We start from the raw sequence: 10,118 nt of genomic DNA, 5'->3' as shown, positions 1-10,118 counted from the left end.
CTTCAAATGGGAATGATATTACATTAAAGAGAAATGGGAGTGATATTACATTAAAGAGAATTAAAATCTTAAATAGTTTGAACATGTGACGTATGAGTATATTGGATCAATGGGCAATCTTGGGTCAATCGAAAATATTGCTTTATTTATGTACCATTTTGTTGTTCATAAAGTAGTCATTGTTGCTCATGGTTTCAAGTTGTGCATAGTTGGCATCTTAATGTGGACCTATTGTTGATCATTGCCTCAAGTACACAGAATCTAATGTTCTTTGTTCTTGGAGTTTCATGTCTCTTCCTCCACTCACTTTTCATTGCTTATTTCATCCAATGTAGTGTGGAGTTTCTTTCAGCATGATTTCCTATGATGACATGGCATCTTGCATAGTTGGGAAATGTATCTTGGATCATGTGTGGACCTATCCTTAAAAGCAAGGATTCTCTTTTGGTCATTTGTTTGTCCTTTGTTTTCTCCTCCAAGGCAAGACCTATTTTGTAATTAAATGTCTGACAGGGTGACTTGTGGCCTTGCTAGCTTTATAAGGACATGGACCGGGTTTAGGAAAGTAGCTTAGGAGTTGTAGGTAGAGGAAGAAGTATCAAGATAGTGAGCTTTAAGCTTTGGAATTGTATTTCTTTGTACTGACCACAACTAGGAAGACCTTATAGTGAGGAATATATATTTTATCATGCAAGTTGTCTAATTAATCAATATAAATTCACAAATGAAGTTGGTCTTTCTTGTTGAATCTGTGTGCTTGCTTTGTGTGTACTCTTAGCAAGGTATTAGGAGATAAGAATTGGTCCCTTCCTCCTACTTGCCTCACATTAAATGGTATTAAAGCAAGGTTTTCCTTCTTTGTGAATATGGGATTATGGAGAACCCTAATTCGATTGGTTGTAGGGTGGCAGATCTAGGTTCTAACTTATAACTTGTAGAGGGTTACAATTCTTGTAGGAACTATTGTCAAGATAGTTTATTGTAGGGGAAATGCATTTAATGTCATTATGGATATGTTTAGACATATTGTAGCAAGAATTGAAGTTGTTCAAATAGGCCAGAGAAGAGGTGTACATCTTGAGGATGTTAGTGACGATAAAGAAGTGGTACCTAACCCTAATCCTGAACCTAAAGTGGAACAAGATGAGGAGAGGCTTTTAAAAATTTTATTTATGGTAAACTCCAAACTTGATGTTAAAGTTGCTTGTTATGATGGAAGGTTTAAGTCTAATGCAGTGTTGGACTGGATCTTTGAAATGGATAAATACTTTCAGTATGAAAATACTCCTAAGAATAGAAAGGTAAAGATAGCAGTCACCAAGCTAAAGGGTCACATCCTCAGGGTAGAGTTTTTCGTGCTACATGGCCTCAGGGTAGAGTTGCCCATGCTACATGACCTTAGTTGCATGTGCTACACAACCTTAGTTTTTTTGTGCTACATAGGGTGGAGTTGTCCATGCTACACGACCTCAGTTGCTCAAGCTACATGATCATACAATGATACTCAGGTAGTCTATACAATTCAAATCAGGAAGACAATATGGATGTATGACCTGAGGGTGATGAGAGAGGTGCCTGTATGATTGGTTGGAGGTGATCATATGGTAAGGAGCAAGATGTCATACAGTATGCAAATGGTCATGCAATATGTGTGCAACACAGGGAGTCATTGTTGGATACAATTGTCTAATTGTGTGTTGTCTTTAATGTTACACAAATGTCATATCAGTTGTCAGTCTGTGCTTATCGAGCTCACTTGGTCAGCAAGACAGTTTTTCATGTCTATCGAGCATTCTTGGAGATTACTCTACGAAGACAGTATCTACTTAGCTCACTTGGGCGTCGAAGGAGATTATGACAGAAAGTAGTGTTAACCAAGCTTTCATGGTTAACGAAGGAAAGCTGGTCAGAGTTAGTGTTCACCGAGTTCACTCGATTGCCAAAGGATTTTGCAAGTTCGCAGTGTTAACCAAGCATCTATTGGTCAATACAGGAAATCATTTCAAGATCAGTGTTTACCGAGTTGGGTTGGCTACCAAAGGATTTTTTTGATTTATTGATATGAAGTTTAATTGTTTCAAGTATTAATTCCAACCAACTATGTTAATGATTATTGGTCATTGTAATTTGTAATCAAGCCGACTCGATAATCTAGATGGTATATATAAAAGGTCAAGTTGAGATTCTAATGTATGAGAGTATGCAAGTGTCTTGATTGATTAAAAGAAGAAAGTGTGAGAGCGAACTTGAAAGTTGGTCAGATATCCTGTGGAGTAGCAGAGTAACATTTTATCAAGAAGGATCTAGTTTGAAGCATAAAAAATATCTGTAATCAACAATTTAGTTGCATCTCAATTAGGTCATTTCATTGTTACTTTCTTACCATTGTAGCAATGATTTCAAAATTTCTTAACAAAGTTGGTTTAACAGCCAGTTGTAAATCCTCTAACAAGGTGATAGTTCCATTGAATTATTTTAAGACCTCTTGCAAGGCCACTCCTAATAGGGTGATTAAATCCTTTAACAAGGTCACACCTAACAATGTGTTTTGTAACCTTTTACCAGGTTGGCTCCTAACAGGGCTCACTTCAGAAGGGTGAAAATTAGTAACTAGTTACATTGGTGGTTTTTCCCATATTGGGTTTCCACATTAAATTCAATGTCTCTTGTGTTCATTTCTTTTCTCTCATGTTTGCAAATCATTACTATTAATATTTAAGATCTGCTAAGGTATAACATACACTGCATTTACCGAGTTACATCATTTTTTTTTCAGTATGTTTACCGAGTGATAGCAGTAAGTAGTTTTGTTGACATCTAAGGGATTTGTGGATATGTTTTTGTGGTAACTGGTTCACCCCCACCCCCCCCCAACTTACTCCATCTATTATTCCAATAATTGGTATCAGAGCTTTTGGTGCTTGTAGGAAAGGTTTCAAGGACCTAAGCTAAAGATTAGGATGTCTTACTAGAAAAAAAATCCAAAGCTTAATAGAGAAAACTTTTCAACATGGAAGAGTCTCATGAGACTTCATATGGCTTCCATTAGTGATTCAGGATGCAAATACCTTGATGAAGAATACACAACTCCTATTGGTACATTATCTATTGGTGACATTGCTAAGAAAAAGAACCATAATGCCATGATGATAGATATTGCATTTGCTCTTAGCTATGAAGAATGTGATGATGTCAAGGATTGTAAAACTACTTTTGAAATGTGGAACAAGCTTAAGGACATCCATGGTGGTGATGAAAATGTGAGGAGAGCTAAAGCTGAAAGCCTTAGAGGACAATTTGATCAAATGAGAACGAGAGAAGATGAAAATATTGCCAAATATGTTGAAAGAATCAATGCAAGTATTAGTGCAATTAAAGCATTTGGAGGAGCAATCAAGGAAGAAACTTTTGTAAGCAAAGTTCTTAGAACATTGCTTCTTATCTATGCAATTAGAGTATCTACTATTCAAGAAAGGAGATGTGAGACAAATCATAAGATAACTTTGGATACCTTAGTGGGAAGATTGACAGCCTTTGAGCTAGATAATTATGACAATTATGTTCTAGCTTCCAAGAATATTGAATCTGCATTTGAGGCCAAGCTTTCGCTTAAGGAGAAAGGCAAGAAAATAAAGGACATTCAGTCAGAAAGTGAAGAAGAATCAGAGGGAAGTTCTGATAGTGACCTTGAAGTTATTGAAGCTCTACTTGCAAGGAAATATTCTAGAGGTAGAGGAAAATAGAAAGGTAAAGTTCCCTTGATCTGTTTTTCATGTGAAGAGGTTGGTCATATTGCTGCTAGGTGCCTAAGTAAAGAAAGCAAGGATGAGATGAGAAGTCACAAGTGCAATGCAAGAAGGATTTCAAAAATCACAAATCATTCAAGGACAAAGGTAAGAAGACTTGTTTTATGGCTAAAGATTCTAATAACGGTGATGAAATAGTTTACATTGTTGTAAAAGATGAATATGATGATGAAGAAGATAAGATGGCACTTATCTCTCATGTGAGCAAAAATGATACCTAGATCATAGACAATGGATGTTCACATCATATGATTCGTGATAAAATAAAATTTGAACACTTTGAAGACTATGATGGTGGTAGTGTAAGGTTTGGAAACAATGAACCTTGTTGCATAAAAGGGAGAGGCCAAATCTCATTAACCAAAGAACTTGTATGTGACAATGCCTACTAGGTTGAAGGACTAAAACATAATCTACTAAGTGTGGGACAACTAATCAACATTGGATTCAAGGTGGAATTCATGCATGGCAAGGTAAGACTACTGGATGACAAAGAAAAACTAATTGGATCAAGCAAAAAAACAAAAGGTAACCTATTCTATCTTGATCTTGGTGATTGCTCATGTTTTATTGCTCAGGTTGAAGAAAGTTGGTTATGGCACAGAAGGTTGTGTCATGTAAATTTTAATAACATGGTGAAAATAAGCAAATTCGAAAAAGTGAGAGGCATTCATAGTTTGAAGAAACCAGATGTTGGTTTATGCAAGAATTGTTAGATTGGCAAAATGGGAAAGACTAGTTTTAAAAGAAAAAATTATCAATCTAAAGATATTTTGGAAATTGTGCATATTGATTTGTGTGGACCTATTGGAATAGAAAGCTATAGTGGAGAAAAAATCTTTATTCTTTTTGTTGATGACTATTCAAGAATGATGATTGTTATGTATCTTAGAGAAAAGTTAGAAGCATTTGAGAAATTCAAATGGTATATAGCAAGAGTAGAGAAAGAAACAAGAAAAAGACTAAAATGCTTAAGATCAGACAGAGGTGGTGAATTCATCTCCAATGAATTCAATAACTTTTGCATTAAAAGAGGAATCAAAATACAAGTATCACCCCCTGGAACTCCTAAGCAGAATGGAATAGCTAAAAGAAGAAACAGATCTATCATGGATTGTGCAAGGACTCTAACAATTGAAAAGAACATTGCTATCAAATACTGGAAGGAAGCTATCAATACTACAGTTCATATCTTAAACCGAGTACAGTTAAATAATGACTCATTTAAAACTCCCTGTGAATTATGGTATGGCTATAAACCCAATGTAAGTTACCTGAAAGTATTTGGAAGTAAATGTTATATCTTGAAAGAATCTAGAAAAGGCAAGTTTGATGTAAAAGTAGATGAAGGTATATTCTTAGGATATTCTTGCAGAAGTAAAGCATATAGATGTTTGAATTTATCTACTCATAAAATCATAGAAAGCGCATATGTGAGAATTGATGAGCTTGTAGAAAGGATTGAAGAAGAAAGCAAAAAGGAACTAGAAGACTACAAGAGATTTGTTTACATCGAGCTCGATATATTGGCAGATACATATGTCAATAAGGAGGCTTCCTCTCCTGAGTCTTCCTCAGTCGCTAAGTTGCAAGAAGTTCAAATTGAGTCACGGTTTGAAGCTACCAAGCCAATGCCTACTGAGTCTGAAGGACCCGAGCCGTAGACAGAACAACTAGAGCTAGAACTTGAAATTCAAAATGAAGATAGTGGAACTCACTCAAAAGGCAAAGAACCTGTATTGGCTAAGTATGTCAAAAGGCATCATGCACCAGATTAGATTATTGGAGATAAATCATAAGGTACTGTGACAAGAAGTAAGCTTAAAGGTACATCTCTGCTTGTTGATTTTGAACCTAGAAATGTTAAATATGCATTGAAAAATAAAAGTTGGATTGAGGCTATATATGAAGAAATAGAGAAAATGGAGAAGAACAAAACTTGGACTCTTGTACCTAGGCCTAAGGATAAAAATGTGATTGGAACAAAATGGGTATTCAGGAATAAGTTGAATGAAGCTGGTAAGGTATCAAGAAAAAAAGTTAGATTGGTATGTAAAGGCTATTCTCAAGAAGAAGACATTGATTATGGTGAGACTTTTGCTCATGCTGCAAGATTGGAAGGTGTCAGGACCTTACTTGCATATGCAGCACATAAAGGATTTAAAATATATCAGATGGATGTTAAATTTGCATTTATTAATGGTATTCTTGATGAAGAAGTCTACATTGAGCAGCCAGAAGGTTTTGTTGATCCAGACAGAAGGGACATGGTCTGCAAGTTGCACAAAGCATTGTATGGTCTGAAACAAGCTCCTAGAGCATGGTATGAGAGGTTGCACAACTACCTTATATAGATTGGTTTTCAAAGAACTAATGATAATAGTAGTTTGTACATCAAAGAAGGACCAGATAACAAGATTGTATTAGTAGAGATATTTGTGGATGATACTTTATTTACGAGGAATGATGATCTATGCAAAGAATTTTCAGAGCAAATGAGCAAAGAGTTTGAAATGTCTATGTTTGGTGAGATTAAGTTATTTGTTGGATTACAGATACAGCAAAGAAAGAATGGTATCTACATCACTCAGTCTAGGTATATCAAGGAGATACTCAAGAAGTTTGGTATGGAAGATTCAAAACTAATTGGAACCCCTATGTGTACTACATTAAAGCTTACCAAAGATGATGATTCAAAAGAGGTAGATCATTGAAAAATTATAGTATGTAGTTCATACAAGGCCCGATATTGCTCTTGCAGTTGGTATAGTGGCAAGATTCTCAACAAAACCAAGAGAAAATCATATGATGGATATCAAAAGAATTTTGAGATACTTGAAAGGTATTGAAGACTATGGCTTATGGTATAAACTTGGATGAAATTTGGAACTAAAAGTGTTTACTAATGTTGATTGGGCTGGAAATCTAGATGACAGAAAGAGTACAAGTGGTGGAGCATCCTTTCTTGGTAAACGATTGGTATCTTGGACAAGCAAAATGCAAAACTGCACATCCCAATCCATAGCAGAGGCAGAATATGTTGCAGCAGCAGTGAATTGCTCTAATATTGTTTGGTTTAAATAGTTGTTGGAAGGCATGAAGGTTGAGATCAAAGAACCAATTATCATGTTTTGTGATAATACAAGTGCAATTAACATATCTAAGAATCCAGTGATGCATTCCAAAACCAAGCATATTGCTATAAAATATCATTTTGTCAAAGAATTGGTACAGGACAAAGAAATCATATTAGAATATGTCAATACAAAAGAACAAATTGTAGACATGTTTACCAATCCATTACCTAAGGATGCATTCTTGTACCTAAGAGGTAAGCTGGGGGTCATTCCCCTAACTGAAGCTCACTAAATAAAGCTTTAGTGATGCATCAATAGGAACTCAGTTGAAGATCAATTAGTTGATGCTGCATAATCAAGAGAACGTTGCATATGAATCAATACTCAAGGTACATTGATACTCATTTGGTATGTGTTGTCTTTGGCATGTGTTGTCAAAGAGGGATAGTTTTATTGTCATATCTTTCTGAAATTTGTTTGAAGAAGCTATGTAATTCCTTCACAGAGGGAGATTACTGCATGAAAGAAAAAGAGAAACTTGTGGTATAAAAATCTAAGAGGGAGAAACTTTCTATCAGAGAAAATCTTGTTTTCAAATTTCATCATGCTATGACATGTTGTGTTGCCATCAATGCCAAAGAGGGAGTGTAACGCCCCGCCAAGGGATCCAAAAGAATTAACCTAAAGTTTCACTAAGTTTGCAAAATATTTTTTTTTTTTTTAAAGTAAGAAAGTATAACATACACATCAAACACATAGTAGCGGAAGCAATAACATGTAATCATCAACAAACATACATTACAAGTTACACCTTAAGGATCCCAAGATGTTGAGTCACATTTAAATTTAATTAATTCTAAGTCTAACAACTACCACATACATATGAAAGAATAATCAGAAAGTCCAATGTCCATAATATACATTTGTTCCGAATGCCTCTTGGCAATTTAATTCGGAATGCTCAATCATCCACTGTACATGTTACAGGGTATGAAAGGCTTAAAAGAATATACATATGTAAAGATAAAGATACATCATCCTCAAATCCATGATACAAAGTACAGTAAAATAAATGAAACTAATAACATACCTGATACATCCATACATCCATAATGATAAAACATCTATCATAAAATCTAACCATCCATCATAATAATCCAAGAACATAGTGAAGGTAAATGCCAACCAAGAAAGCTCCAGCCACGGTGACCACGAACGGATCTCAATGGTAAGAGTAAAAAGCACTACCACCCGCCCGCGTGGAACCTAAATTGTCCACTCCCACCGCGTTGAGGAGATAGTCTCAAGTCCCAAACAAGGTATCAAACACAAAACACAAGTACTCTCTAAGTCTGGGAAATCCTAAAAGTATACTAACTCAAAGGTTCCAACATAGAAAAACATCTAGACCCAGAGGCACCACAAAGACACGTAGGAAACCTGCTATGCAAGCGGGAAAGTGTCATCGCAAAAGTCACGTAGAAGTTACCCGAGCAATCCCTTAGGAATCCCAGGTCCTTAGTGATCCCTGCGGCCACTAGTATCCTCTCATACTGACGAGGCATACTGCGGAATGCAAGGTCGTAACCAAGCGTTCTCTCTACCCCATCCTAGCCTGTACTAGCACTCAAGGCATGGGAGAGAACATACAATTATCTTATTAGGTTCATTTAAGTCAGTATTTAGGTGAGATGTTTTCACTTGTTAAAACAACTTACAATGGGTTACTCCAGGTAGCCTCTTAGGGCCCCGATCCCCATTGCAAGCCACTTCCCGACACTACACATAGATAACCTACCCTAGGCTCATGAAATCACAAATCAAAGAATCATAAAAAAATCACCTCAGTCCTATACAAGCGACTGAAAAACATCATAAAAGATAAGCCACAAAATTTACATCAGTTCTTCATGAGCAACAAATAAGCATCAAATAATAATCATATGATCACAACAGTTCTCTATCAGCAACTGAAGACATCAATGATAAATCACAAAATCCAATGGTTCTCCAATGAGCAACCAGAAAGTATCCCAATAATAAATCACAATTCTGATCAAAGACTCCAAAATGGTCAAGTCAACACATGACATCATCAAGAACATAACAAACACTTCAGTCCTCTCAACCGATCGAAAGCAATCCAAGTGTAGCTGATCGAGACTCAAAAATGGTTATCAAATATAACTGATCGATGACTCAAAAATGGTTATTCAATATAACTGATCAATGACTCAAAAATGGTTATTCAATATAACTGATCGATGACTCAAAAATGGTTAAGTCAGGTATCTTATATACATACACTTCAGCTTCACACCAGGAAACTGGAAAGCAATAACAAACAGTAATCACAAACATGTCATAGAGCATATCAACACATCACCAAGGTTGGGTTTAAAAGATTGAGATCAAAAACAACATAACATCACATTCACATAATCCCCGAGCCTCTGGTAACAACCTAGGACTGGTCAACGCTAGGACAAAACCTAAAACACAAAGAACACATAGAAAACATCAAAGTCTCATAGATTGGATTTGAAAGTATATTATCGAGTTAAAAGTAGAGGATTCAGTTTGCATATTAACGTATGTTTCAAATAACTAAGTTTCATAGTTTGCCCCCAACGAATTAACCCGTTCTTATAATTAATTATATCACCGCCTAAAAGTAATAATAATCATTGTTAAATTATTAAAATAATAACAATAATTAACTATATATATAAAAAATGAACCCATACCCATTAAAAAAATCAAATTTCCAAATTAATAATTTATATATATATATTTTTTAAATAATAATTATTAATTAATTAATCAACAATCATTAACAAATTTCTTAATAAACAATATATATATTTTTATATTGTTAATTAACTTAATTAATTAACAACTAAAATTTATAGTTTAAACCTCTTAATAATTATTATAAAACTTATTATTAAAATAATAATAAAGTTATTATAATAAAAATTATTTATAAAATTATAATTAATATTTTAAAATTTATATAAAATAGTTTCAAGTTTATTTATTAAAACTTATAACAAAATCGAATTATTATTTTATTTAATTTCCAAAGGGCATAAAGTTTTTTAATAAAACAATAGTTATAAGCGATTTAATAAATCGCTGCCCACTCACGCATACATGAAAGAAAAAGAGAAACTTGTGGTATAAAAATCTAAGAGGGAGAAACTTTCTATCAGAGAAAATCTTGTTTTCAAAT

Source organism: Cupressus sempervirens, chromosome 4 (assembly GCF_028749045.1).
Source record: "Cupressus sempervirens isolate cs-2001-9-10 chromosome 4, ASM2874904v1, whole genome shotgun sequence".
Taxonomy (NCBI): domain Eukaryota; kingdom Viridiplantae; phylum Streptophyta; class Pinopsida; order Cupressales; family Cupressaceae; genus Cupressus; species Cupressus sempervirens.
Note: the sequence above shows the minus strand (reverse complement) of the source record.